Source organism: Oryctolagus cuniculus, chromosome 6, assembly GCF_051225735.1.
Source record: "Oryctolagus cuniculus isolate XC-2025 breed Fujian yellow rabbit chromosome 6, ASM5122573v1, whole genome shotgun sequence".
Classification (NCBI taxonomy): Eukaryota; Metazoa; Chordata; class Mammalia; order Lagomorpha; family Leporidae; genus Oryctolagus; species Oryctolagus cuniculus.
This window is the reverse complement of record NC_142872.1, coordinates 130,415,133-130,441,770: the sequence shown is the minus strand read 5'-3', so window position 1 is coordinate 130,441,770 and position 26,638 is coordinate 130,415,133. Positions and strand designations below refer to the sequence as shown.

The window sequence follows — 26,638 nt, the reverse complement described above, 5'->3', positions numbered from 1 at the left end:
GCTAAAGATCCTTCAACAGCAACACCAAAATCCTTTATCTTCAAGAGCTCTGAGAGTAATTGGAGAAAACACGTCTGTAAATAATAACTACAATACTGGAGAGAAAATGGTGGGTGCACCAAGCCAGGTCTGAACCAAGTGCTCTGGAGACAGACAGGCACTTCCTTCTGCTTGACTGACAGAAGAGGGCCCTCAGACAAGGCAGCATTTGAGCTCTGCCTTGTAAGTTGAGTGGGCTTAGCTAAGTGCACATGGGAAAATACATTTCAACAGAAGCAGGCAATTTGACCTCAGCATCAATGCTGGCAATTACATCGCAGATTCAAGGCCCAAGAGAGGGGTCTCCTGGGACTGGCTTGTCATCAGCATGGGAGCTGGTGTGTGAAAAAGGCGGCAGAGCATATGATGGCACTGGGGGTGGGGGTGCCCTGGGCACTTGTGAGGTGCGAGTCACTGGGGCCTTCCACATTATCCCAATCAGTGGAGAGCCAGCAGCAAGATTTAGGCCAAGTTGAGCAAATCGTCTAGAATGTGGAGGATTAAAGGGAAATGAATCATCAACTAGCATCTTTTAAGATAGGTAACAGCCGCCCACCCCAGCCAGAGCAGTGACCCAAGAAGTAGAAAAGAAGGGACAAAGTCAAGGACACTTTGCAGGTAGACTATAAAAGGGGCTGGCGTGTGATTATCATGTAAATGACAAAGGAAAGAGGAGATAACGCCTTCATTCTGAGGGAGTACAAGGCAGCAGTACCATTATGAAACTAATAACCACAAGGTGAATACAGGACTAGGGAGAGAAGTCAAAGTTGATGGTCATAGTTTCTGTGTATGAAGATTATTTTCTTTCCTTAACAAGTGCTTATTACCATGCCGATGATTCTGTACTGTAAATCTATCATGCTAGCAGAGTTTGAACAGAAGAAATCAGATGAGTAGGTAAGTAGAAAGCAAAAGTAAAACTGGGAAAGGGCTGTTAAAAGAAAAATATTAGATAAGTTAAATTGAACAGAATTTATTCAGCAGAGAACAATTTATGACTTCGGCAGCACTCAGAATTACAAGAGGTTCAGAGAGCTCCACCCAGCAGAAGGAGCCACAAATTCTATAGGCCAAGTACAAGAGTACACTTGATCTTAGCCAAAAGGCCGAGAAGCAATCAAACACAAGAGTAAAGTTGGAAAAAAACAGCCAGTTGGCCACAACTCTCCATTTGCTGTAGAGTTAAAATCAAAATGGAGTGAGTGTGGCTAAAAGCTAATTGCAGATCTCTTGCTTCTGTACCTATTAGCTTTGCTTGCTAATGGCTAAGGGTGCATCTTGTGAACCAATGTGGGCCCAAATTCCAAAGAACTGAGAAAGGACACAACCTGAGTGTTTTGCCTAAGTTGACAGAAATGCTCCCTGCACTGTTATCTTACAACCTTGTGTTGGTTTTTTGTTGTTGTTGTTGTTCCTGGGTTTATTATTGTTAACTGTTATCTTACAATCATATTCTGGATTTTTTTATTTTATTGTTCACTGCATACCAGGGATTCGGAATTGTGAGCCCTAGTGGACAGAATACTGTAAAAAGCTGTGTAACTCGCTGTTGGGGGCCACACTCTGATAAGGTATATCAGTCCCAATCCGTTGCCTTGCCTCTCATTTTCAAAGCAATTCATGTGTGACTGTCACTAGTTTTTGTAATATTCTATTTTAGCTGACGAGTGGAAGCAACATTGCTTTTTTATTATTATTTTTTCTGATCAGTGTGCTGTCCATGATTGGCTGGAACTCAGCTTTTTTTTTTTTACGAAATATCATTGTTAGACTTTAGTTTTTGTAGGAATTCAAAGTACAAGAAAGTTTTAAACCTGTGGCCTCCTGCTTGTATAATTTAAACATCCAGGCAGGTAAGAGGCCACACCTACAGGAATTGGTTAAGATCTCACCTAGCACTAGAAACGCTCTAAGCAAGTGAGGCAAGAGTCGCGAGTTTACAGCACAGGGCATTCCAGACTGAGCCTGTAGAGCTGTTGCTCTGGGATCCAAAGAACATGTGGCTGTGATGCCCGCCTCGTTCTCTGCTGCCCACAGCGGATGGAGAGCCCTGGTCGGGGGCTGCTCCAGGCAGCTGAAGGGCAGTTGGGAACCTGGGGCCAGCTCCTGCCCTTGACAGAGGCCATCCTGGTCCCTGATTTAAACTGCTTTCTTCCAACCTCGCTCCTTACTGAGATAATAGTTTGGCATACAGTGAGAGCATATTTTTCCTCGTTAATATTTTAAAACACAGCAGGGGCACATGCCGAAAATACAAAACTGTTCCGAAAGCACAGAATGACAATTTCCCCTGATAACGGCACTGGAGGAATATATAGAATCAGGTATTCAGGCCCTGGAAGTCCCTTACTACCTTTCTTTTCTCACTCTCGTCTTTGGAGACAGAAGTGAAGGAGGCAGGAAGAGGAAGAAGCACTTCAGAGAGAGAAAGGTGTGGGTGTACTGAAAGGGAGTCAGGAAGGCAAATCAGAGAGGCTGGAAGAGGGAGGGGAGAAGGGAGGACAGTGTGAAGCCAAGTCACCTGAGCCAATTCAAACACCACCCACAAAACTGTGCATGAGTAGGGAAGGGAGGGAGGGAGGGGGACAGGGATGGATTCTCTCAACATAGAATAGGAGCGAGAGTGCAGACCATCCTCAGGTACATGGTTCAATTAGTTGTTCTTGTTCTGCAAGAGGGTGTCCAGGTTGGGTGACCAAGGTGGAACCCGCACCTCCGTTTCAGTGGTGCCAGGAATCAGCCAAGACAAGTGTTATTTATTTTCTGATTTTCACTGCAAGCCAACATTTCCATGGCACACCTGCCTCTCTTCTCAATTAGTTTAAAAGCATCCATTTGCTTGTCTGCCACCTCATCTTGTCCTAATTGTTTCACCAGGCCCTTCTCAGACTTCTGGCTGACTCTCATGTCCCAGACCTGGGGACAGTCCCTTCCTGGATCATTGATGCACGCAGTGGGAAGCGCAATGAGAAACTCCAGGTTCACCTTCTCTTCAAGCCCCTGCTTGCTTTCTGTCCTTGCACAATCAAAATAGCTCAAGGTTCTAGGTTTGCAATTCAGAACTTGAACAGCTCTCCAACAGTTACCTGCATAACTTAGGTACACTAAGCTTCCACAAGGCTGAGATGCGGGGGTCTTTCAGGCAGCCATTAGGAGGCTGTGCTTTGCACAGGGAATGGAGGGATTCTTAGTGGCCAGAATGCTTGCTGGTGTCCTCTTTACTCTGAATACGAGCAGGTCACTTTCTTCAGTTCTGCTGGCCTGATCTCAGTTACAATATGATGATGATGTCAAGGCTTTGGGTAGGATCAGACAGGGTAGAGTACACAAAAGTGCTTTGTAAACTAAAAACACTATACCAGGGTTTTTAAATGTATGTTTCAGAAAAGAATTCCCCAACAGAGCCTTAGTGAGTGAGGGAGAAATGATTGAACAAGGTTCCGGGCCACCTCCTCCCAGTTCAACCAGGAAGTTTAGCTTTTTCTTAGAGTTGGGTATGCAATTTACTTCAAAGACAAGGGGTTTGGTAACCTTTAAAACTCAGAAAATTATTATACTTGACAAATTGTTCCTTTTTCTTCACTTTCCCTCATGGTAATCTCCAAAGTAAACCCTTTCCTCCCTCCTACTGTATTTAGGAAAAAGGAGACAACAACTCTTCCTTAAGCCCAGCCATGATCCTGCACTTGTCATCTATTTTTCATCCTTCTTGGTGACCCTCAGAAAGCATGGAGATCAGTGGTTCCCACCCCATGCAAAAGGTACTACTGAACGTGCACTCAGTGCACCTCAGCTGTGTCCCCCCAGGCCAGCATTGTCTCCCTTCCTTCTTGCTTCTCATTGGTGTTATTTCCAAACCCTGATGTGTCTGCAGCCAGCAGCCCACTCCCCAACTGAGCCTCAAAACCAAGATGGCTACAGATAGAATGTAAGAAGGGTCCCAGAACCCAGTGTAGGAGGAAAGGTGAGGAAGCCAGGAGGCGCACAAGCACAGAAAGTGAGAGTTAAGGGTTCTATTAAGCAGACCTTCCCTCCCAGGACCTGAGGACCTGACCAGGACGCTAGCCTGGAACTGTGCAGGCAAAGCAGCAGCAAAGAGCCCCACCTCTGCAAGACCCTGCATAAATTTGGAGTTCAATTTTTGGCAGCCTCTGCTTTCCCTTTCTGCTCTCTTCCCTACAGCCTTACCTCTCTTGCTAATTAGTTTAATGAATTGCCTCTCCTGAGATGTGTACTTTTAAAAAGGCAGCTCAGGCCGGCGCCGTGGCTCAATAGGCTAATCCTCTGCCTGCGGCGCTGGCACCCCGGGTTCTAGTCCCGGTAGGGGTGCCGGATTCTGTCCAGGTCACTCCTCTTCCAGGCCAGCTCTCTGCTGTGGCCCAGGAGTGCAGTGGAGGATGGCCCAAGTGCTTGGGCCCTGCACCCGCATGGGAGACCAGGAGAAGCACCTGGCTCCTGGCTTCGGATCAGCGGGGTGCGCCGGCCGCAGCAGCCATTGTGTGTGTGTGTGGGGGGGGTGAACCAATGGAAAAAGAAGACCTTTCTCTCTGTCTCTCTCTCTCTCTCACTGTCCACTCTGCCTGTCCAAAAAAAATAAAATAAAAAATAAAAAAAAAAGGGCAGCTCAGCCATGTCAACGTTTAACACAAAAAATAGGACATGAACCATCAGAAGTCAGTGACAGGCCAGTCAGGAGCTGCTTGCTTGCCTGCCTGTGAAAGTCATAACTCAGAATCCCGAAATTCCACCTTCTCCACCTGGGATACAGGTGAAATCCCGGGCCTAATACCAGCTCCATTGCTGACAACTCTTTTTGGATCTTCAGCAACACCCTCTAGATCTCTGTCTTAAGAAATGTCAGCAGATCCTGGCATTGTGACACAGTGGATTAAGCTTCCCCCTTGCAACACCAGAACCCATATTGGAGTTCTAATTGGGAGTTCTGGCTGCTCTGCTTCCAATCCAGCTCCCTGTTAATGTACATGGGAAAGCAGCAGAAGAGGGCCCCTCTCACCCACATGGGAGACCTGGATGGGGTTCTAGGCTCCTGGCTTCAACCTGGTCCAGCCCCAGCCATTGCAGCCATTTGGGAAGTGAACAAGAGGATTAAAGATCTCTTTCTGTCTTTCCCTCTTACTCTGTCACTCTGCTTTTCAAATAAATAAAATAAATTTTAAAAAAATTAGAAATGCCCTAGATCTTCTAGGGTGGGGGGATATTGACTTGCAAGGTCCACACCTCTAGCCTCCTTCCCATCTGTTCCCCTTCTCTGTCACTTTGAATTGCATAAGGCTATGGCCAGCAAGCTGTAGCTTCTGAAAGCATGTAATGAAGTGGCACTGCAAAAGGGATGGCTTGATTGCTACCTTGATGAGAGTGCCATTCTTCTAATACACAGAATCGCAACAAGCACGTGAAGGCATTACGTGACCTTCCATCGGGTCCTCAGGACAACAAAGTAATTAACTTGCTTAGCCACTGGTTTCCCCCAGAAAAGATTTAGCACTCTGGTCTATGGGCATATTTATGTTCTGTATTCCTTGGAATAGAGGGTTGTTTTCCATGAGAATTGCAAACATCTTTATGTTTATTTTAAGCTGTCTATTCTCTGAATTTGTAATTCTTTAAGTATTAGTTATGGCTTATCTGGGACTTAAGAACAAGAAAGAGGCTACCACTCCAAAGTGCATTAAATAACGTAATGTGTAAGCTCCAGCTGGGTAAAGAAATTGTAAAGCTAAAGAATTCAATTTAGTTTCCAACTCCCTCTGGGCTATGTAACCTTACAAAGCCTTTGAGGCACGTTCCAGAATTCCTGCCGGGCTGAATTGGGATATTTTTTAAAACATTGTTTGAATTAAATGGAGATGGGGTCCCTAGGATTCCACAGGGGACAGTCCAAGGTTATACAATAGTTTTCCCGCAGGAAATTTCTTGATTCATGAAACAATCCACTTCAGAATTAATGGCCTCTGTCTATCAGAACATCCCAAAGAAGTCACCCCTCCTCAGCCCAGTTTCCTGTTAAACCTCCATTAACCTATTGTCCATCATCATTGGAGCTTAAATTTTTAAACTCATTGAATATTTTCTGTACAGACTTGCTCTAAGATGCCTCAAATGACCTAGATGCTGCTGTCATAATCCAGTTTTGGTTGGTTTATCTGGGAAACTCCCAGAACAGTGAATTGAGGACAAATAAGAAATTCTTTCAGACAGTCGTCTGGAAGGCAAGAAGAGGGCTGTCCCACCGCACAAGGTTGGCACTGTAATTTGGCATCTGTACTTCAAGCCCAGCTAAATCATACTGCCTTTGAAAATGCTTAATGAGATGCCCATAAGTGGGACAAGAACAGTTCTGCACTCCTATGCCTTGGATGCAGTTGTGAATACTGCTCCACAGGAGAAGAACTGAAAATATTTTCAAAGCAATAGTAACTCCCCACTCCCAAGCACAGGCCATTGTCTACGGTACATATCCTACATTTCTCTAGTAATTCTAGCCCTGTTGTTTCTGGCATACAAAATACATCTAGGCACATCATTTTTTTTTTTTTTTGACCCTAATACTAAACCCAAGAGAGCAGATGTTCAACCTGCATTTTACAAAGAGGTTAGTCAAAGTCACGTTGCTATTGAAAGGTGAAGCTTCATTTAATCCAATACCCTCTCATTCTGTTTCTAAGTTTGGTGCTACTTTTAGATCCCTGGGTTGCTTCACAGCCTGACTTTGCAATAATTTCTCTAAGATGAGTCAGGGGATAGAACTGTCTGCCACACTCTGGATAGAGGTTAACTAAAGAGAAGAAGAGAGTTTCTTGGATATGGAAACCCTGGAAGGCTGCAGTGAATTATATTTCTAGGTGCTCAAAGACAAGTTGCCTAAATGAGTGAATGATTCAATATCTGCTGGGCGCTAGGGATTCAATACAAATTAGGAGCCGGTGGAGAGTTTTAAATTTAATGGCCAGCCATAAACATAACCAATGGCTAGGGCATTGATTTTAGGGTTCTGGAAGATTGCACAAATAAGGATACTTTTCCTGGTTGGATCTTAGGAAATAGGATTTGACAAATTCCATTGGACTAACCAGTTTCAAAGGAGATAGGAATTCTATTATTTTTTTCTTATCCCTATGATGTTAAAGACAAAACCAAACCTTGCATTTTCACCAAATATTAGCACAGAGATTTTTAAAATTTTTGGGCAACCATACTCCTAACCAAGAATATTAAGACAAACTACTTTTAAACATAGCAACTGTGAAATATAATATTTATACAGAAAGGTAAATACATTATAATAATATGGCTTAATTAATTTTCACAGCCACTCACCCGGTAACCAGTACTCAGGTCAGGGATGTTTTTAGCACCCCAGAGCACCCCCTTGTACGTATCCTTTAAGTCAGTTCTATTCGCCCAACAGCTGCCCCTCTCCTAACTTCTAGATTTGGTTCATCTCTCAAAAATGAATAGTTTAACTTCCTGTTAAAATATTTCATTTCAAAGCACCTCTCAACTGTGTGAAAGCTGAGGAAGACCTCAAATAATTACCGATTTACAATAGACAGCTATAATAACAATTCAGGGAGTATAGCCAAAGCACATACACCATTTTCTAAGGCCTTTTATTCTCCACAGAGACCAGCAGAACCTCAGACGTGCCGGATTCACAGACAGTCAGGCCTGACATCTGAATCTTCAACTTTTTCTGAGAAAGAATTCTTTTGTAAGATGATGAGTGCGAGTAAATATTTTCAGGCCATTGCAAGAAGTGCTTTTGAAATCTCTTCTGTAAGAGCTTGGGTCAAGCTCTCCATTTCTATCCGTCTTCATTCTTTCTGTTAAAATCTTGATCTATTGTTCAGTACAAGGATTATTCCCCTGTCAAACTCAGAGCTACACACGTGTTGTTAGAAAAGTAGTTAGTATTCAAGGCACCAGGAGAAGTCTTTTCTAAATTAAATGAAATTTCAGTGTGGTTATATAATACCAAATCAGATTGTCTGATTTTAACAGAGATTTGGTTAAACTCAATTTTATATGTAATTTTCTATTTGTAGAAACTAATAGAACGAAATTGTAACAGACATGAAAGAGAACAGGAATCTTATAGAGTTTGTCATATTCTGTTATGTATTAAAATGATAACACTGATTTCATGGTCCACTATTTCATTAAATTTCCTGCTGTCATTAATGCTTTTATAATTAAAATAACCTTAAATTTAATTCAGAACTTACCACATATTTACAACTTTCCCCTAGCACTTGGCAATCAGATTTGAGAGGGTTTTCCCTTAAAGGGATGTGATTAACCTTTGCACCAGAACCTGTATTTGATTTTTGTGGTCCAAAAAATCAGGAAAGAAGAACTTATTAGATGAGAATTTTGCATAAAGGATTTTCTAGTGGGTAGGATTACATATCAAATAAGGTTTAGTATGCTCTGAGGGATTTTCTTTTGAATTATTAGTCTGTTAGTAAGGGATGTCTTTTCACTGAGTGTAGTCCTCTTAACTCTTTGAAGTTAACACTTTATTACACGTGTGTGCATATAGACATAATGCACTCAGTCATGTAAAGACACAAATGTTTCCCTTCTCTATTCATATTTCTTTTATTATAAATGTTTATGTGTCTTCATAGCTATAATATATGTACTGTATGTATTTATTTATTTATACATACATACACATATAAACATGTGTGTATATGTGTGCATGTGTGTGCGTGTGTGTGTTTCTTCTCTGGTTATGTGGGATATTTTCTTTGTTAGAATTACATTCTTTGTATGGAAAATATACATGAATTGATCAAAGATAATAGATTCTCACTAAATTATTTGAAATCTTGCACCATTTCCAACTAGATTTGTGATATATTTTATATCAGTTAAAAATTACTAATAGCCAACATTTAGTGAGTACTAACCAAATGCCAAGCATGTTGCTAAGTACTTTAATCAGTTCAGCAAACTTACAAAGCAATTGCTATTACAAGCCCCATTACACACATGAGAAAGCTGAGGCTTAGGGAAGTCAAGTACCTTGGCCAAGTCCCAGTTCTGCATGAAAGCACCTAGACTCAAAGGCGGATCATTCTAGTGGCAAAGTCACATTATTATCCACACTGCTATACTGCCACCTCATGCTCTTAACTTCTATGTTACTCATCTCTCTTTTCTAGAATTTCATTGCCATATTATGTAAGGTGTTGTTCTCTATAAATTTACAATTAAAAATATTATTTCCAAGCAGCTTATTTGGATTTTGATTGCAATTACATTGAACCTGTAAAAATATTTAAGAAGAAAAAAATTTTTTCACATATATTTAATCTTCCTATGTGAGGAATATAGCATTGTTTTCTATTTGTCAAGGTTTCTTTTTTAATTTGAATGAACTATTCCATTTTTCTCATATAGATAAAAACTACTTTTTCCATAAATTATTCCAATATAATCCATATTTTTATTGCTACTGATGGAGTGATCTCTCTTTGTTATGTTTTGACTATTATGGAGCAGGGTCTCAGATTTTATACTAATAACAATGTAATAAATTTGCTTGTTACTGTTCTATGAATACTGGCAGAAGACATGAAGCTCCTAGGTCAGAAAAAGAACATTATTATTCATAGCTAAAGCGGTAAACAGTGCATCGGCATGCAGTTCATGTGGGATCCCCATATTCCTACAAGGATGAAGCAAAGTGTCCACGAAGGATGCCTGCATGTGTAGCAGGCTGCATTTTCCTGTGAAGAACACAAGTTTGGGCCATTCTCCACTTCAGCAGTGAACAAAACAAAGACTGTCCTGAGTCTGAGTGGAGATGTTACCTTAGCCCTCTAAGGGGCTTGCTGCAAACACAACTGAGAGATGGCCAGGGTAAAGAATGGTCAGGTCAATACCTTGCATTCTGTAGCAGATTCAACAAACATATGCATGGCTACTAGGGCTGATAGTGAATTGGCCCTCACAAAAGGCCCATGTGAAAGCTGTTGGGTATATGTGCTTGTCTCTTATGTAGTAAACTTGTTGAAGTCACTCTTTTGGATCCATCTACATAGATAGATAGATAGATAGATAGATAGATAGATAGATAGATAATCTATAAGCATATATGTTCTTATGGTCAAATAACGTGATCAAGGTACCTAAATAGCAAACTCTGTATCTGGAAATTAAACCTTAATTTTCAAATGCATTACACAAAGAAAACTAAATGTCTATTTTATTAGAAAATATATTTTAATAGAATTTATATTATTATATAGTTTGCCACTATTGTTTACACATCAGTCTCTGAACTTGGGTTGTAAGATGTTTGATAAAAGGCTGAATTCTTTCACCTTACAGCTCTGATATCTCATGCAGAGCCTGGAGTGGGTCAGGATAGATATGGCTGGATGGATGGGTAGATGTTTGTTCTACATTTTCAGTATGTCTAAGAAGACTTATTTCTTTGACAACAACAGAAATTTTCATCTAAATAAGATTGTTTCTGGATAAACAGAAACCACCAGTGTGAGTTTATAAAGTGGCCTCACAAAGGTTAAATGGTGAGTTTAATTTTAATGAAGACTAATATTAGATAGGACTAATGAATATAAGTCCTCACATTTACTGCTACTTAACAAGCAAATATGAAGCAAAGTCAGCATACTTTGGTGTGCTGCCATTCTAAGTTCTTGTTTCTATATGCCGTTTTTATAAAATGAAGATAAAAAGAACCTGCTACCCACAACAATTTTACAGTTTGCTTTACCTAGTATACCTGGTACTGATGTGTACTGCCAAAGCTAGCTCTCAAAAATGCACCTCTGATCACCTCATTGCTCTCCTTGAGGAAAAAATGTACACACATACCTTTCAGAGTTTCCTTCTTTGCCTTCCAGATATGATCAAATTGCTTGTGAAGATGCAAAAACCACCATGATCTGCCCACTTCTGAAGCTTTGCCACTCAGCATTACATTTCTCCAAACCTAAGCTTTAGGAGTTGGAGTTTCCCAAGCAAGTCCAGACCTCCAGGCTTTCTCTACCTGGAAAATCTATCCTTGCACTTTCTGCCTGGCCAGTGCTTCATCATCTTCAAGATTCACTTGTAATTTCACATTCCATAGAAAGATTTTCCTGGATCTTCCCCAAAAGTAACTTAACCATACTCTTCGTCATGCCTCCACTGAACTCCAATTGTATTTCATACAGAGTTCCCATGATACTTTGCTGCAATTACATATTTGCAAATGTGTGTATTCATATCATGTCTTATTATTTTATCTCTAGAGTTTAGCAGGGGGCCTGGCATATAGTAGGTACTTACAACCATTGGCTTTTCTCCCTTCTTTTCCCTCCCTTACCTAGCCCTCATGGAAAAAGTCATTACCAATAAGGGTACTGGCGAACTTCTTAACTCTGAGACCTACTTCCTGTGAAACTGATATACCTGTACTTCCTTAACTTGTCTTATTATTTCATTTTATTTTATTTTATTTTATTTTATTTTATTTTTGACAGGCAGAGTGGACAGTGAGAGATAGAGACAGAGAGAAAGGTCTTCCTTTGCCGTTGGTTCACCCTCCAATGGCCGCCATGGCCAGCGCACTGCGCTGATCTGATGGCAGGAGCCAGGTGCTTCTCCTGGTCTCCCATGGGGTGCAGGGCCCAAGCACTTGGGCCATCCTCCACTGCACTCCTGGGCCACAGCAGAGAGCTGGCCTGGAAGAGGGGCAACTGGGACAGAATCCGGTGCCCCGACCAGGACTAGAATCCGGTGTGCCGGCGCCTCAAGGTGGAGGATTAGCCTAGTGAGCAGCGGCACCGGCCCCCTTAACTCGTCTTATACTCACTTCAAGACATCTTATACTTGATCTGCTGATGCTTCTTAGGAACTTAGGAAGTCTGAAGAAAGAGGCATTTTGCATTCTATGTGAGAACACAGATTCTGGGAGTAGAGAACAGTTATCCCCGTACTTCAGAGCAGTTAGTGCTGCAATAATAGCACAAAACAGAGCCAGCCTTGGGCGGGTGTCGTGGTGAACTTCCAGATACCTGATGTTTCAGGTGAGTCCCTCTCTGGAAATCGTTTCCACTCTGAAAGTTCTTCCAAGATCTTGATCCGCCTTTTAAAGAGCCTGCTAGAATAAAGTATTGCTCAACTAAAAGGAATACATCAGAGCAAAAAGTGCAGAAGATATCTGAGGACAATAGGAAAACCCATGTACCTATCCAATCAAACCCCACAGAAATCATCAATTCCATCATCCCTTTGAAGTCCAGAGAGGTGATATGTGCCCATCTCACAATGTCTAAAATAAATGAGAAAAAGAAGATAATACCCAATTCTCTCTCTCTCTCTCTCTCTCTCCTTTTTCTTGCATTTCTGAAATAAAGGTCTTAGTATTTTACTGATATGAAAAGAAAAAAGTAACCACAAAGTGTTGTAATTGTTAAAAGAATTCTTCAGAAGACAAAAATAAAACTAAAGAACTAAAAATCAAATGCATAAGGACAGGCCACCTAAAATGGCCCCAGTTATAGAGCTCTGGAGAAAGAGGCAGCGGCCACTTCCTAATGACTCATACCAGACAAATGCTCCCAGGCTGGGAAATTGCATGTATGCTGCCCACACTCTGATGCAAGCAAACAACACAAGGTCTTGGCACCAGATGTTAAAAATAAACCATGAGCTCTCAGAGAAAAGACAGTCTTTGTGCTGAGGACACCCCATAGCGACTTCAGTAAAGAAGCTGTGGAGAACCTCCACAGTGGACACAGCTGCCCCAGCCCTCCCACCAGCCCCAGGGATAAACCCAGAGAGATCCTATTGCCTCCTTCCTGAGAAAGGAACAAAGAAAGAAGCAGTGCTGTTGAGTTCTCCAGTCATTTTTGTTCTAACATTTTCAAGAGAGACAAAGCCAGCCCAGATGGGGGTTAGTAATCAAGCATCTATCATTTTCTTGCATTCCCAAGTAGGCTCAGCAAAAGTCTCTGCAATTTTCCAAGGATATTTTTCTCTGCATCTTGAGCTCATGGATAGTTTAAGAGAAGATTAATCTAAGGGCTTGCTGTATTATACTTCCTTGTTAAAATATTGCCTTGAAAGACATGCTTAATACCCAAGAATCCTGCTGATCCTCTTTATTAAACTCTTTAAAGGAACTCTTTAAACAGTGAACAGAGCTGAACATTATAGTTTCTACTTAAGCTCAAGATTGACTTTACTACCAGGGTGCTTACATTCAAAGTTTGATGATCCCCGAGGGCATCCAGGCACTGGCTCTGTAATCTAGACATTATCCTGAACTTTTCCAAAGATGGAGAAAATGAAAGGGTCTGCCAGGAGGGAGAATAAAAGATATCTGATTTGCCCCAGATTTCTCTTCAATAACTTCACATGCCCATGTAGGATAGAAATCAAAATAGCAATTTCCATAAAGTGTTTCCTATGTGGCAATCACTGCCCTAATGGAACTAATGATGTGAAGAGATGGGTACTACCAGGAACCCTATTTTTACAGATGAGGAAATCAAGGCTTATGGAGTTGCCCATGTAACCTGCTCTAAACCCACCAAAGTCTAATTCCTTAGATCTCTCCCCATTGCAGTTCTAGCACTGAAAGGCTTGCCCCGCATGTTTATCCTTCCTTACTTCATGACCTGGTCCCTGTGCTTCTGCCTCAATCTTAAAGTCACGCATAACTTAAAGCAGCATAGGAGCATTTCACCAGAAAGAACTTTCGTAGGCTTCAGAAGAATCTGTTCCTTCTCCACCTTTACCATTTTTCAGCTGAGTTGTCTCAGGCAAGTATGAGCCTCAATATTCTCATATTAATGGCAATGGTTATGAGGTTCATATGAAATAATAAATGTGAAAAGCAAACTGTAAATTGTGAATAGTTGACAAACATTAGTCATGAGTATTAAACTGTGAGAGGTAGTCAATAGCAACAAAATAAAATATGACCAGTTCAAACATAGTTCATATATGTGGGGGAAAATCAAAAGTATATGGATAGTTGAATGAAGTAATAAAATAGAGTAGAATATAAATATGTTCCTAGGATGCAGAGCTGGTAACAATGAAAGGAGGTCATGAACAAATCTTCATGATTCTTAAAAGCTACATATATATATATATATATATTGTAAGGTTTATAGGGCTCTTTGGGTTGGTATTTTGTTATATATGAAGGCATGAATGCAGGTGAGGCTTTGTCAGCTGGAGTATGTGAGCAGGAAAATGGTTGCAGTGGACATTCGTGACCAGATAACATTTGCAGCAACACTTAAGGACAGGTCCTCAGAGCAGATGGAGCTCTAGAGCAATCTGACTGGCTTCTGGAAATAGTGTGGTCAGGGAATGAGAGGAAGGGAAGAACCACAGAAATAGTTTCCCCATCCTCACTCCAAGCTTTCGTTTTCAGATATTTCTGTGAGAGTGGTCCTCAAAAAATTCAACGTGTACTGATTTTTACTGTCAGCATAACTCAGAGATCACTGGGCTTAAAATAAAGACCTTGCAACTTCATAGTTGGTTTTGCATATACTTGTTAGGTAGAACTCAAAACACTTGCATGGAAGAAGAGGCTTCATTGAAGGATAACTAGGAAAAGAGGATTCAATCTATACTGGGAGAATTAAATATGTTGGAGGGGACAGGCTCAAGCCTGCTTCCCAAAGGGACCTCTCAAAGATCTCTAAGGCTTAGAGAGAACAGAAACCAGAGTAGTGAATGTCTCAGAATGTTTTCAACTACAAAGGATAGAATATTCAGCCAAAAGGTATGGTTTGAGCAACACAAATATTTATCCTCTCACATAATAATGAAATGTTTGGCATAAAAGAGGCTCCATAGAAGTCCTAGCTGCTAGCAATAGTAATAATAACCTGCAATATTAAGTGTAATAACTATAATCATTGCTATCATTATAACAAAAAATTCAAGATAGGTAACTTCAAACATTGATGCAACAGCTCAGAGACCCAGGTACTTTTCTTCTTTGTACTCTGACATTAATACCTCCTTTCATGACACCAAAAGGGCTGCAGTGGTTCCAAGGATCATATGTGGACAAATCACACACAGAATAAAATAAAGGGATGCTTCCCTTTTTGTAGGAAAAGAAACCTTTCCCCCAGGCCCTCAATAAATATTCCTTTGGGTCCTCTGAACCAATACTGAGTTATTTGCCTATGCCCTAGTTATGAGAAAAGCTGTGGAAAGAGTAACTGGCATTTTTCATAGTAAAAGGGCCTGGCCAATAAAGTAAGTTTCTGGAAAGAGTGTCAGCAATCCATAATATTAGGTTAGTTGTCCTACCAAAGAGGATCGCAGGCTAGCAGTCCTACAACACTGGGCTGCCTCTGGAGGTAGGGAATTTCTCCAGAAGAAAGAGATGCTATTGGGCAATCTAAAGTTTGCGTAAGTAGTTTTATACTTTGAAGTCAGCCTTTTTCCTATTTTAGGAGATTAAATATGGGGCCCACCCACCTTTACCAAGAGTCAGAGTATGGGAAATGGCAACTGTTATAATGGAAGCTTCCAGAAAAGGAGCTGAACACTTTCAGCACAGCACCTGCCCCTGCCTGTCTCATAGTCAGACTCAGCTGGGACAGAACAGCCAGAAGCTAGAGAACAGACTCAGCAGGAAGTTATAGTCACTGAAGGATGGCCACTGATCAACAGCTGTGAACCACGGAACACCGGATGCAGCTATCACCACGCTGCCTTAACTGCCCCCATGACATGGGAAACTTTAATGTTTAGAGAAATGGAACAGTTCCAACCACTGCTGAAATAGAAGAAATTCACCAACCCCCAGGAGAAAATACTGTTTTGTGGGTTCAACTCACCATGGAAATGACTGGATGGTGACATAACCTGGTCAAGACAGATTATTTTGAGAAAACAGACACTAGGAGGTGAATTTCTGTGACTCTGTAGAGAACCAATCTAATTTATTTCCTCAATACTGACCCTTAAAGGGGCATTTATCAGAGATTTTGCTACGGATAGGCATGGCACACTACTGGGAAGCAGGCTAGACCTTGGGCGACCCAGGCAAGCAATGGCTGGATGTTGGCCTTGGTGCTAGCTATTGGAAGTAGAAAGGACTTAATCACAAGGATAGTGGGCATCGGAGAACATGGCCCCTAGCTAAGAACTAAGGCTCTAACTTCAAACAGATTATGCTTCAAATCCCTCTTAATAGTCGTATGAACTCTGGCCAATTATCTAACCTCTCTAAGCCTCAATGTTCTTACATACAATTAGGGAATAATAATTATACCTTCCTCAGTGAGTTGATGTGAAGATTAAATGAATTAATACACGTAAATTTTCAGACTGTTACCTTGCATGTATAAATATTAGCAACTCTTAATAGAGGAGAAGGCTATGAGAGAATCCAGCCATAATCAAAATCAAACCAATCCAAAATCAAAGAGAATAACTAAACTGATTGTGGTTTAGTCAGTTAACAGCAGAACTCAATGCAAATGCAAGGGAGTTGACAATTGAAATCTGAGGGGCGGGGGAGTGCATCCTTTTTTACCCATGATACAATTTTTGAATGCATTAATTTGACTTTTATAGGTTGCTTCCCCATGTTAGAGTGAAAGTTGAGCCTCTATAAAACAATTTGGAGCTTCTCTGTGAAGTGCAAAGTAAATAAGCTGGGTTGGTGAGGGCTAGATCATTTGTAGTAATAACCAAATGTCCTGCCAACTTGAGTGCACACAGGGTACACGTGTTATTTAAACTCCCTTCTGTTACCTTGAGGAACAAGACCCAATTAGTGTATGGGTAGAAATGAGGACAATGTAATATCTGGAACCCGAGAATACCTTAAAGATTAGGCCTCCCAGAGAGGCACAGAGCTCAGGAGTTGGTTTAGGCAATTCTAGATCTCAGTTACCTTGTCACTACCTCAGCCCCAGGAGTTCTTAGAGTTCTGCTAGTACAATGAGTCAGCTTGTTTCTATTTCTCCACCTCCCTCTCTGCTATAAACAATGACCTATGTCATCTGGTTTCCACTTACTCATCACTTTGGTTGACTCATTACTTCTGCTGACCATTTCTATTACTCATGCTCCTTCTGCCTTATGGCTTTGCTGCCTTCATTCTCTAAGTTTCTTTTCATACTTTATTTACCCATTTCAATCCCCATTGTTTTGATTGATCAAAGTTCTTGTTCTACAACCTCTTGGCTTCTAGATTCTCATCAATAGTCCACAAATGGTCTAATTACTGTGCCCAAGAAGATGAGCTCCCACAGTGCCATCGTGAATATATTTGTTTAAAGAATTGCCTAGGGCCTTTCTGGGATGGAAGGTGGTCCTCTAAAAGAGGACTGTAAATATTGCAGGCATATTGGTCTACCCACTTCAGTAAGTATCTCAAAACAGAGACTAGATCTGAGCAGGGAGGAATCGTCTAGAATCATCAAACCCACAAAAGTTTGAGTTTGAATAAATAAAGGACTTTGGCACTTGACTGGGCATAAAATAAAGTTCTGAGGGCTAGGCAAACAATCGCTAGTGGAGGTGTCCAAGTTACCAACAACACTAGGAGAGAGAAAAGCCATATCAACTTTATGTTACAGTAAAGAATGGTGGGAGGTTAATACAGTATATTGATATTTCATTGAGATAGTAGATGCTAGTGCTAAAATTCAGAGACTTTATTGTTATTGCACTATTTGTTTTTTTCAGACATTTCAAATATTTCTTATTCCTCACTTTCTAATAGTCACTTGTGAAAATTGCAGCTTGTCTTACCAATGCTCAGGTATGCGCCAATGTAAAGAGAGAGTGGTGCCTGCCTAGGCACCACTAGTCACAGAGGAAGGTAAATATCAAAGAAGTTTCTTGCCTTAGAATTGGGTCTTTAGAGCTCTTGATTATTTTGGTTTTTGTTTTCCACAGCCAAGAGGTGCTTAGGAGACAATTTCAACTAAATGTGATGTGACATCCTGGATGCAATCCTGGAATAGAAAAAGGACATTTGGTTAGAATTAAATAAATCCTAATAAACTATGGACTTCAGTTAAAAACTTACCACATTGGTTAATTAGTTGCAACAAATGTACCACATGAATGTAAGATGTTAAAAACAGAATCTGGCGCAGAGGTAGAGGAAGAGGGAAATGGAACTTCCATACTATCTGCTTGATTTTTATGTAATCCTAAAACTGTTGTAAAAATAAAATCTATTAATACAAAAATAGAAATACCCCTAGCAATGCATAATTTAGACATCTGGTTCACTCAAAAGGCAAGTGATTTAGGCCATCGCCAATAATCTGTGCTTTCCTATAATAACAAAAGATGAATTATGCTACTAGGAGGAAATTATTAGGGAAAGTGTTAGGCTCTTCATTTGTTGGGCCACCATCCGACCTTAACAACAATCAAGTAGCCAAATTGCCCTCTTTACTCTTCAAAATGCAACTATAACTTACATACAGGAAATATTAATCAGGGGAAACCACATGCTATCATTCTGATGCCATGACTCTAAGCTTCAGATCTTAACATGATGGGCTACTTGACTTAAAAAAAATAAGAGTAGAAAGTGCCAAACAGGTGGCAGCACTTGACAGAGAGCTGGGGCAGAACAGTGAGTTCCTCATAATGAGAAAGCTTCTGCCAAGAGCCATTTCAGACATAGGTCAGGAAAGAAGCTCAGCAGAACAGAATAAGCATTCTAATTGAATTTATATTATTATATCGATGATGCACTTATATATTGCTTTTTTTCACCAAGGCTTTCAAGCATTTCAGGCTAAGTTCTGCACAACAGAATTTAGAATATTGAATAGCAGAGCCACACTTTAAAATCCTCACCTTCAAAAGTCTTCAAGGAAATCCACAAAACCACATGTTTGGGTAGTTATGAGTTAGGAATTACAGCTGCCTCGGGAGAAACGTTTGTCAAGGTTTTGCTTCTCTTTGTTTTCAATCTTCTCTTGAAAGATAATTGCCATCTTCAGTTTGACAATGTTCATGGCCAAAGATGGAAAATCTAAAAACCCAGTATGGTGCTGGCAGTGCTTTCAATGTTCGTTTACCACCAAAATTCATATAGAAACTTAAAATCCCCAATGCAACAGTGCTAAGAACAGGGCCTTTGGGAGATCATTAAGCCTGAGGGCTTAGCTCTGGTGGATGGAATTAGTGAATTCATCCCACTTACCTTCTGCCACCCACCACATGAAGAGGCAGGAAGGCTCCACCTTGGAAGCAGAGAGCAAGCCTTCCCTGACACCAAATCTGCTCGCATCTTGATCCTGGCCTTCCCAGACTCCAGAACTGCAAGAACTAAATTCTGATTGTTTCTAAACTACCCAGTAACAAGCCCTTTGTTATAGCAACAGGAGCAGACTAAGACAGGGCTGGGTGTGTGGGTGAGCCTGCTACAGAAGCTGTGGCTGATGACCTTCAATCACCCCTCTCCGGAGGCCTACCGTGCTTCTCATTTCAGGGTATGCACTTCTGTCTTTACCGAGGCTATCACAATGGGCAGAAACTCACTGCAATCCAGAGATAAGAGGGATTTTCTTTTAAAACTGAAGCACAATTTCACAAAGGCTCTGAAATCCAGAAATGAAATAGAGTTGGTCCAAGCAGACATAGGAAGTGGAGGGCTCCATGGATAGCAAGATTCTACCTTCCATTCATCAGAAGGCCATTTGGTTTCTCAGCTCTGCTCCCTTCTGGAATCTACTTTTGCTCCTGTTCCTGCCCTGCAAGCTGGCCTTCTTGATTTATCCAGAAATAATAAACCTGCTCTCCCATGCTTCAGTTGCCTTGGTGTGTCATGGATCCCGCCCACTCTGGATCCTGCTCTGCATGATGGTTCAGTTTAGCACTCATCGTCTGACTCTGTCAATTTCTCAATTCCAGATCCCCAGACAGAATACTCAGGACAGGTGGGATTCTCTGTCACATAGTTTACCAACTGCTTCTAGGAACTAAGGGTCATTGACAGTAGGGTCTCTAAGACTAGAATATGAGAAGGAAGGAGGAATATACTTGTCAGTGTCCTCATCTCACCTTTAAAATTAATTTAATTTATATTATTATACTAATAACATATTCCTTACTGAAGAACGAAATATCAGGATGGAGTGAAGAGGCTTAGTAATTAAGGTGCAATTGGGATGACCACATCCCATATCCAGGTGCACGGGTTTGATTTCTGCCTCCTGACTCCAGTTTCCTGATAAACAGATCCTGGAGGGCAGCACTGAAAGTTCAAGTGTTTAGGTTTCTACTACCCATGTGAGAAACTTGGACTGAGTTCCTAGCTCCTGGCTTTTGTCATGGGCCCACCCACAGTCAGCCATCACAGGTATCTGGAGACTGAACCAATAAATAGGATATCTCTCTCTCTCTCTCTCTCTCTCTCTCTCTCTCTCTCTCTCTCCCCCTCTCTCTCTCATTGCCTCTCAAATAAATAATAAACTGTTTAAAAAATCAGGATAAGCAAACACATTTCTAAATGTCTGTAATTCCACAATCCAAAGGTAACGATTGCAAACATTTCAGCAAACCTCTCAGAATTTTTAAAATCAATGGCTGGCACCTTGGATCAATAGGCTAATCCTCCACTTGTGGCGCTGGCACACTGGGTTCTAGTCCAGGTCGGAACACCGGATTCTGTCTCGGTTGCTCCTCTTCCAGTCCAGCTCTCTGCTGTGGCCTGGGAGTGCAGTGGAGGATGGCCCAAGTTCTTGGGCCCTGCACCCCATGGGAGACCAGGAGAAGCACCTGGCTCCTGCCTCCTGGCTTCAGATCAGCACAGTGCGCCGGCCACAGCGGCCATTGAGGGGTGAACCAACAGTAAAGGAAGACCTTTCTCTCTGTCTCTCTCTCTCACTGTCCACTCTGCCTGTCAAAAAAAAAATCAACATGGATTTATATATGCACCAATATTGTTAACCAAATAGAAATATATACACTATTATAAAATTTGTTTTTTCACTTAAGAGGATATGTGAATATATTGAAAATAATTTCATGACCATGAATACAAATCATTATTTTTAATTATGGCTTATTTACTCATCTATGTACTATAATTTAACCAGGTGCCTATTGTTAGCATTTAAGCTGTTCCAGTTTATTTCTTGCTATTAAAAACAGCAGAAACACTCAGATTAATGATGTCATCACATATGTCTATACAATCTCCAGAAACTTTTTTTTAATATAAATTCTAACAAGTGGATTTGCTTATTTAGAAGGTGTGTGCTATATGATCTGAATGTTTTGCCCAAAGGTAGCACTGAAGTACATTTCCATGGTACTATATCTGCATGATATGCCAGCATCTCATTATCATGGATGTCATCATTCTCTTTAAACTACCCCAGTTTCTCCTTAACTGCCTGATGTTCCCTTAACTTGTCATGTATGTGGCAACTTGGGCTAAAGTGGTATGGGTTATAGCTCCCTTCAGACCAGAGAATATATGTCAGTGGCTCTCCTTGGCCAAATGTTGCATTTGAGAGAGGATTATTTTCAGTTTGACCTTTGTTTCCTCTTTATCTTTGCAACTTGCTAAAATGTTTGTGTTGAGCATCTGCCTTTCCTTCCCCAGCTGGGATGAATTCTGGAATGGAGTTTTCCTTCTCTATTTAAAACTGTCAAATATATCATTTCCAGGTTTAGTCCGGAGTGTCTACTGAACAGCCTTCTTTGGTCAAGGAGTACGGACATATCAGCTGACAAAACTGACAGTCTGATAAATGATCTGAGGGCTTATACTGAACAGGCTTTGACATACTAGTGCCTGCTTTTTGTGTGGAGGAAACACTTATTCATTCACATAGTCATTTACTTTACGTATTCATTTACCCATCCATATTTATCAAGGACCTCTGAATTTTCTCAGGGTGATTATTTCTTAAATATCATATTTGTTATTTCTGAGATGCTGTACTTTTATTGTACATTATCATCAAAGGCTTATTGGCTCCACCAGATACAGAGTTCAACAAATAAAAAGTGAAAAGGCCATAGTCCAACAGCAAAATAAGCATGGGCTAAAAACAATAATCAAAGGAAAAGATGTTCAATGTAACTCATGCAAAGTAAGTTTTAAAATAGTCACAAAATCTTTAAAACTATAGTAGTATATCATTTCTATCAGTTTGTTCGACAAATACTTACAGAAAAGTTTGGCAAAACACTGCAAAAAAATTTTTTTGAGAGATGGGACAAGAGAGTGAGCTCTCATCCACTGATTCAATCCTCAAATGTCCACCCCCCACCAACCAAGACAATAGATGACAGGAACCCAATTATTTGAGCCATGCCCATTGCCTTCCAGGGTGTGTATTAGCAGGAAGCTGGAGTCAGAAGCTAAAGCCAAGAATTGAACCTGCACTCTGTTGTAGCATGCAGACACCTTAACTGATAGTCTGAATGCCCACCCAACAGGATTATGTTTTGTTAAAGTCACCCTTAATGTAGGTGCTGGGATGGTAAGTACATCATCAACAAGGACAAAAGAGAAAGAGGTATGTATTTATATAACAAATTTAGGTGGCCAATAATAAAATATTTCAGCTATTTTTAATAAAAGAAAAATATCTGATTATTGTAGCAGTTGGCTTAATTACAAAAAAGGCAAAAGCCAAAAACAATCTGTAATTATATAACCCAGAGGTAATCAACAAAGACCACACATTAATTTCTGTTTCCTGAATCTTTTTCTTCAGTACAGTCCCAAATAATAGCTGCCAAAGAATCACATTCAAAAGGGCCTTCAGGATAAAAACATTTTTGAAGCGGCTGTTTGTATAAAATGAACGATGATAATTAATCACAAGGAAGGGAGAACAGGAGGCATCTGGGCAGTGTTGAGGGCGAGGGTGGGGAAAGTAGGGAGGGGAAAGAAGGTAAGGAAAAGAACAGAAAATTGGAAGATTGGATCAGTTGGTGGCTTATAAAAGCAGAGGGGAGAACACAGGAGAAAGGCAGCGAAAAGGCCAGAATCAGAGCAGATCCTTGCACCCATCAGGATCCTTTTAAAGGACACAAGTGACAAAAACCCAGTGCACAGCAAGCTATGCAGAAACCAGGGAGTATTTGGAGGCATGCATAGTGCTAGTGACTAAAGGGAAAATTCTGCAACCAGACCACACAGAGTTAAACCGTGTCTCCCAAACAGTAGGAACCAGGGACTCCAACACTTCCAGGACTCCTGTAGTGCTATCTCTTGTCTGCTTTTCTCTTCACCCCACGTATCACATTCCACTGCAGGCCAGCTCACATCTTGTGACAGAAAACATGACTTCCAAGAGCTGGCCAGCTTCCTACCCCAAGTCTCCCACAACCAGGTCCTTAGACTGTTCTCTCAGTTCCAGTTAGGGAAACTGCAGAGACTACTTTGTCCACTTTGAGTAAGTTGAGCACCCCGAGCCAGTCAACTGTGGAAAGATGGCTGATGTCAGGCAGGAACATGGCAGCTCTCTCTAGAGCCACAAGGTTAGAGTAGAAGAAAAGCTGCTCCAGAGAAACAGAAGTTTTCTCCAGGTTCTGGACAGAAACACAAGAGACATTCTTCCATCTCAATGCAGCAGGACTCCAAACACTTGGAAGACTTGAGAGAGAACACAGAGCACCGCAACTTCCTGTCTCCCTGGACCTCTGTGGGTGCTGTCTTCCCCTTCAGTGTCTGTTCGCTTCAGGCATTTCATTCATCTCCTGGCAGAGCCCCATACATCCCAGCACAGTCCTAAGAAGCAAATAGAATCCTCCAAGGCCAATTTAGGTGCTTGCTCAAGTCCCTTACAAATCTCAAACTTTCTAAAAGAGTTTTCAAAAATTTTAGTTGATGCATAATAAAATACATATTTATGAGGTACAGTGTGAATTCAATATATGTATGCAATGTGTAATGATCAGATTAGGGCATTTGATGTATCCACGATCTCAAACATTTATAATTTCTTTGTGCTGGAAATCATCAAAATAGCTCTGTCAGTTATTTTGAAATAAACAATTGGATTTTGTCAGCCTTAGTTACCCTACTTAGCTATAAAACGTTAGAAGTTATTACTTCTATCCAGTTGCACCCCTGTACCCATTAAGTATCCTTTCTCCAACCTCCCTACCCACACAGCACTACTCTACTTTCTACTTCTCTGAGATAAATTGTAAGTGAGAATATGTGGTATGTCTTTCTGTCCCTGACTCACTTCACTTAACCAGTTATCTAGCTCCATCAAAATTGCTACAAAGTACAGATTTCACTCTTTGAAGGGTCTTTAAAAAGTTCTTGAAAAATGTATATTATGAAAAACATATGCGTGGATTTCAAAAATATTTGTCCCAAAACATTATACTTTTTTAAAAATGTATATTTATCGAGCCGGCGCCGTGGCTCAATAGGCTAATCCTCCACCTTGCGGCGCCGGCACACCGGGTTCTAGTCCCGGTCGGGGCGCCGGATTCTGTCCCGGTTGCCCCTCTTCCAGGCCAGCTCTCTGCTATGGCCAGGGAGTGCAGTGGAGGATGGCCCAGGTGCTTGGGCCCTGCACCCCATGGGAGACCAGGAAAAGCACCTGGATCCTGGCTCCTGCCATCGGATCAGCGCGGTGCGCCGGCTGCAGCGGCGGCCATTGGAGGGTGAACCAACGGCAAAAGGAAGACCTTTCTCTCTCTGTCTCTCTCTCTCACTGTCCACTCTGCCTGTCAAAAAAAAAAAATGTATATTTATCTCCACCTATTTGAAAGGCAAAATGATAGAGAGAGGAATCTTCCATCTGCTGGTTCACTCCCCAGATTCCCACAACATCCATGGCTGGGGCAGGCCAAAGTCAGGAGTCTGGAACTCCACTGAGGCCTCCCAGAGGGTGACAAGGGCCCAACACCTGAGCTGCCTCCCCTGGTATGCATTAACAGGAAGATGGCTGGGAAGCAGAGAAGCTGGGACTTGAACTGACACTCCAATATGTGATGTGGACATCCCAAGCAATGGCTTCACCTGCTGTGCCATAATGCCCACTCCATAAACTTATCTTTTAAATCATCTTTTCCATGAATTTTTTCAAGTACCCATGTTTAGCACATTTCCTTTATCCTTTCATCTGCTAATGGGCACCTAGGGTTGTGTCCATATCTACAAATCCCAAACTTTTGAAACTGATTGCCTAATCTTATAGCTCAGGAACAAGGCAAAGCAGTAGAGAACATCTGAAAAGCATGTCCAAATACATGGAGGATTGTGAGGTAGGGTAGAGGAGTCACCATTGTTGCTTGGGAACTAACCAGTGTTGACCAGTTTATGTCAAATTCCAGCTAAGTTACTCAACAATGGGATAGGTAAATATGTAAAAAGTTGAGGTGACATTGGAAATTAAGAGAACCAGTATTAAGTCTAGAATAAGAAACCCTGGCTCCAGAGTATCTCATCTACCCCAGAAAATGATGTGCTCCCAATCCTTGTTTTTTCTTTCTTTTTCTTTTTTTTTTTTTTTTATTCTCAGGGTAGTCCCTTTGTTTTCCATTCACTTATCTTGTACTCTTTGAGTAAGTGAAGTAAGATTTTGCTCAAGTACATTCCAGCTATTTCTATTCCCCAACATTTTCAAGCATACCATCATTCTAATCCAACTCATTTACTAGATTATAAACTCCATAAAGCAAGATAACTGATACTGCTTATACTTCTTTGTCTTCTCTCTCCATGTTGTGATGTAGTATGGATAATGGTGCTCAGCAAATATTTGTTAAGTTGAATCAATATATAATCACAAAGTATTTGGACATGATGACTATGCCTGCAATTAAAGGAGGCTTAGAATACATTCTATAAATAAGATTTTGCTAATCCACCCTTTCAATTACTTTTAAAATAGTATTCGACTCACTCAGCCAATATTTATTGAGTGGTCAACTCTGCACAACTCAGGTACAAGGCACTCAGGGTATTCAGGGTAATTATCACTTACTTCCAAAAAGACTGAAGTTCCTAAAGAAAAGTTAGACCGCTGCAGGAACAAAGAGTAGGCAAGCTTAAATTTAACCACTGTTTGCAGACAAGATGTGAAGGGTGAAGCAGACATCTACAAGCTGGCTCCATATCCCAGGAACCCTCAGCAACTCTCACACCAACAAGTTCCAGTGGCTAAACCCAGCGTTCTGCTGCTGCTGCTGTTGCTGTTTTAAGAACGAGTAAAATGACTCAGAGGGTTGCTTTTTTCTTCTCATCATGTTCTCCAGAGAAGGGCATGGAGCGTTACTCTATTTAAAGAGTCACAATTAGTGTGGAGTCATTGCCATATATTAACTACACTATTCAGGAGCTGTTTGCAGACCACTTAAAACTCAACTGTGCTTAATTGCCCATTTGGACAATTAATATTGTAGTCCCGTTATTTTTTCCTGGTGCTATTCTCTTTTTTACTTTAATGTTCTTGTTTTTTCTTTTTAATTTGGAAAAAGTAACTTTTGCTTTGTGTTGTTTTAACTCAGTGTCTTATGAACTTCCATAGAAGAAGCCTTTTCCATTCTCTCCATATATGAAGCTCCCTTTGTGGAAAGCATTCAGAGGAAAGTAGCAAAGTCAATCCAA

The 26,638-nt window shown here is 41.0% G+C and overlaps 1 long non-coding RNA gene across 1 annotated transcript in view; it reads right to left on the bottom strand.

The window, feature by feature from the left end:
- LOC103348109 (uncharacterized) overlaps nucleotides 1-26,284 on the bottom strand; it is a 42,078-nt gene extending 15,794 nt beyond the window's left edge. Inside the window, exons 1-2 of the long non-coding RNA XR_011389500.2 lie at nucleotides 26,016-26,284; nucleotides 17,924-18,035 (exon numbers count right to left, since the gene is read on the bottom strand). This is a non-coding gene — a long non-coding RNA (uncharacterized LOC103348109). The remainder of the gene's footprint in view (nucleotides 1-17,923; nucleotides 18,036-26,015) is intronic.
- Nucleotides 26,285-26,638: the final 354 nt, after the last annotated feature.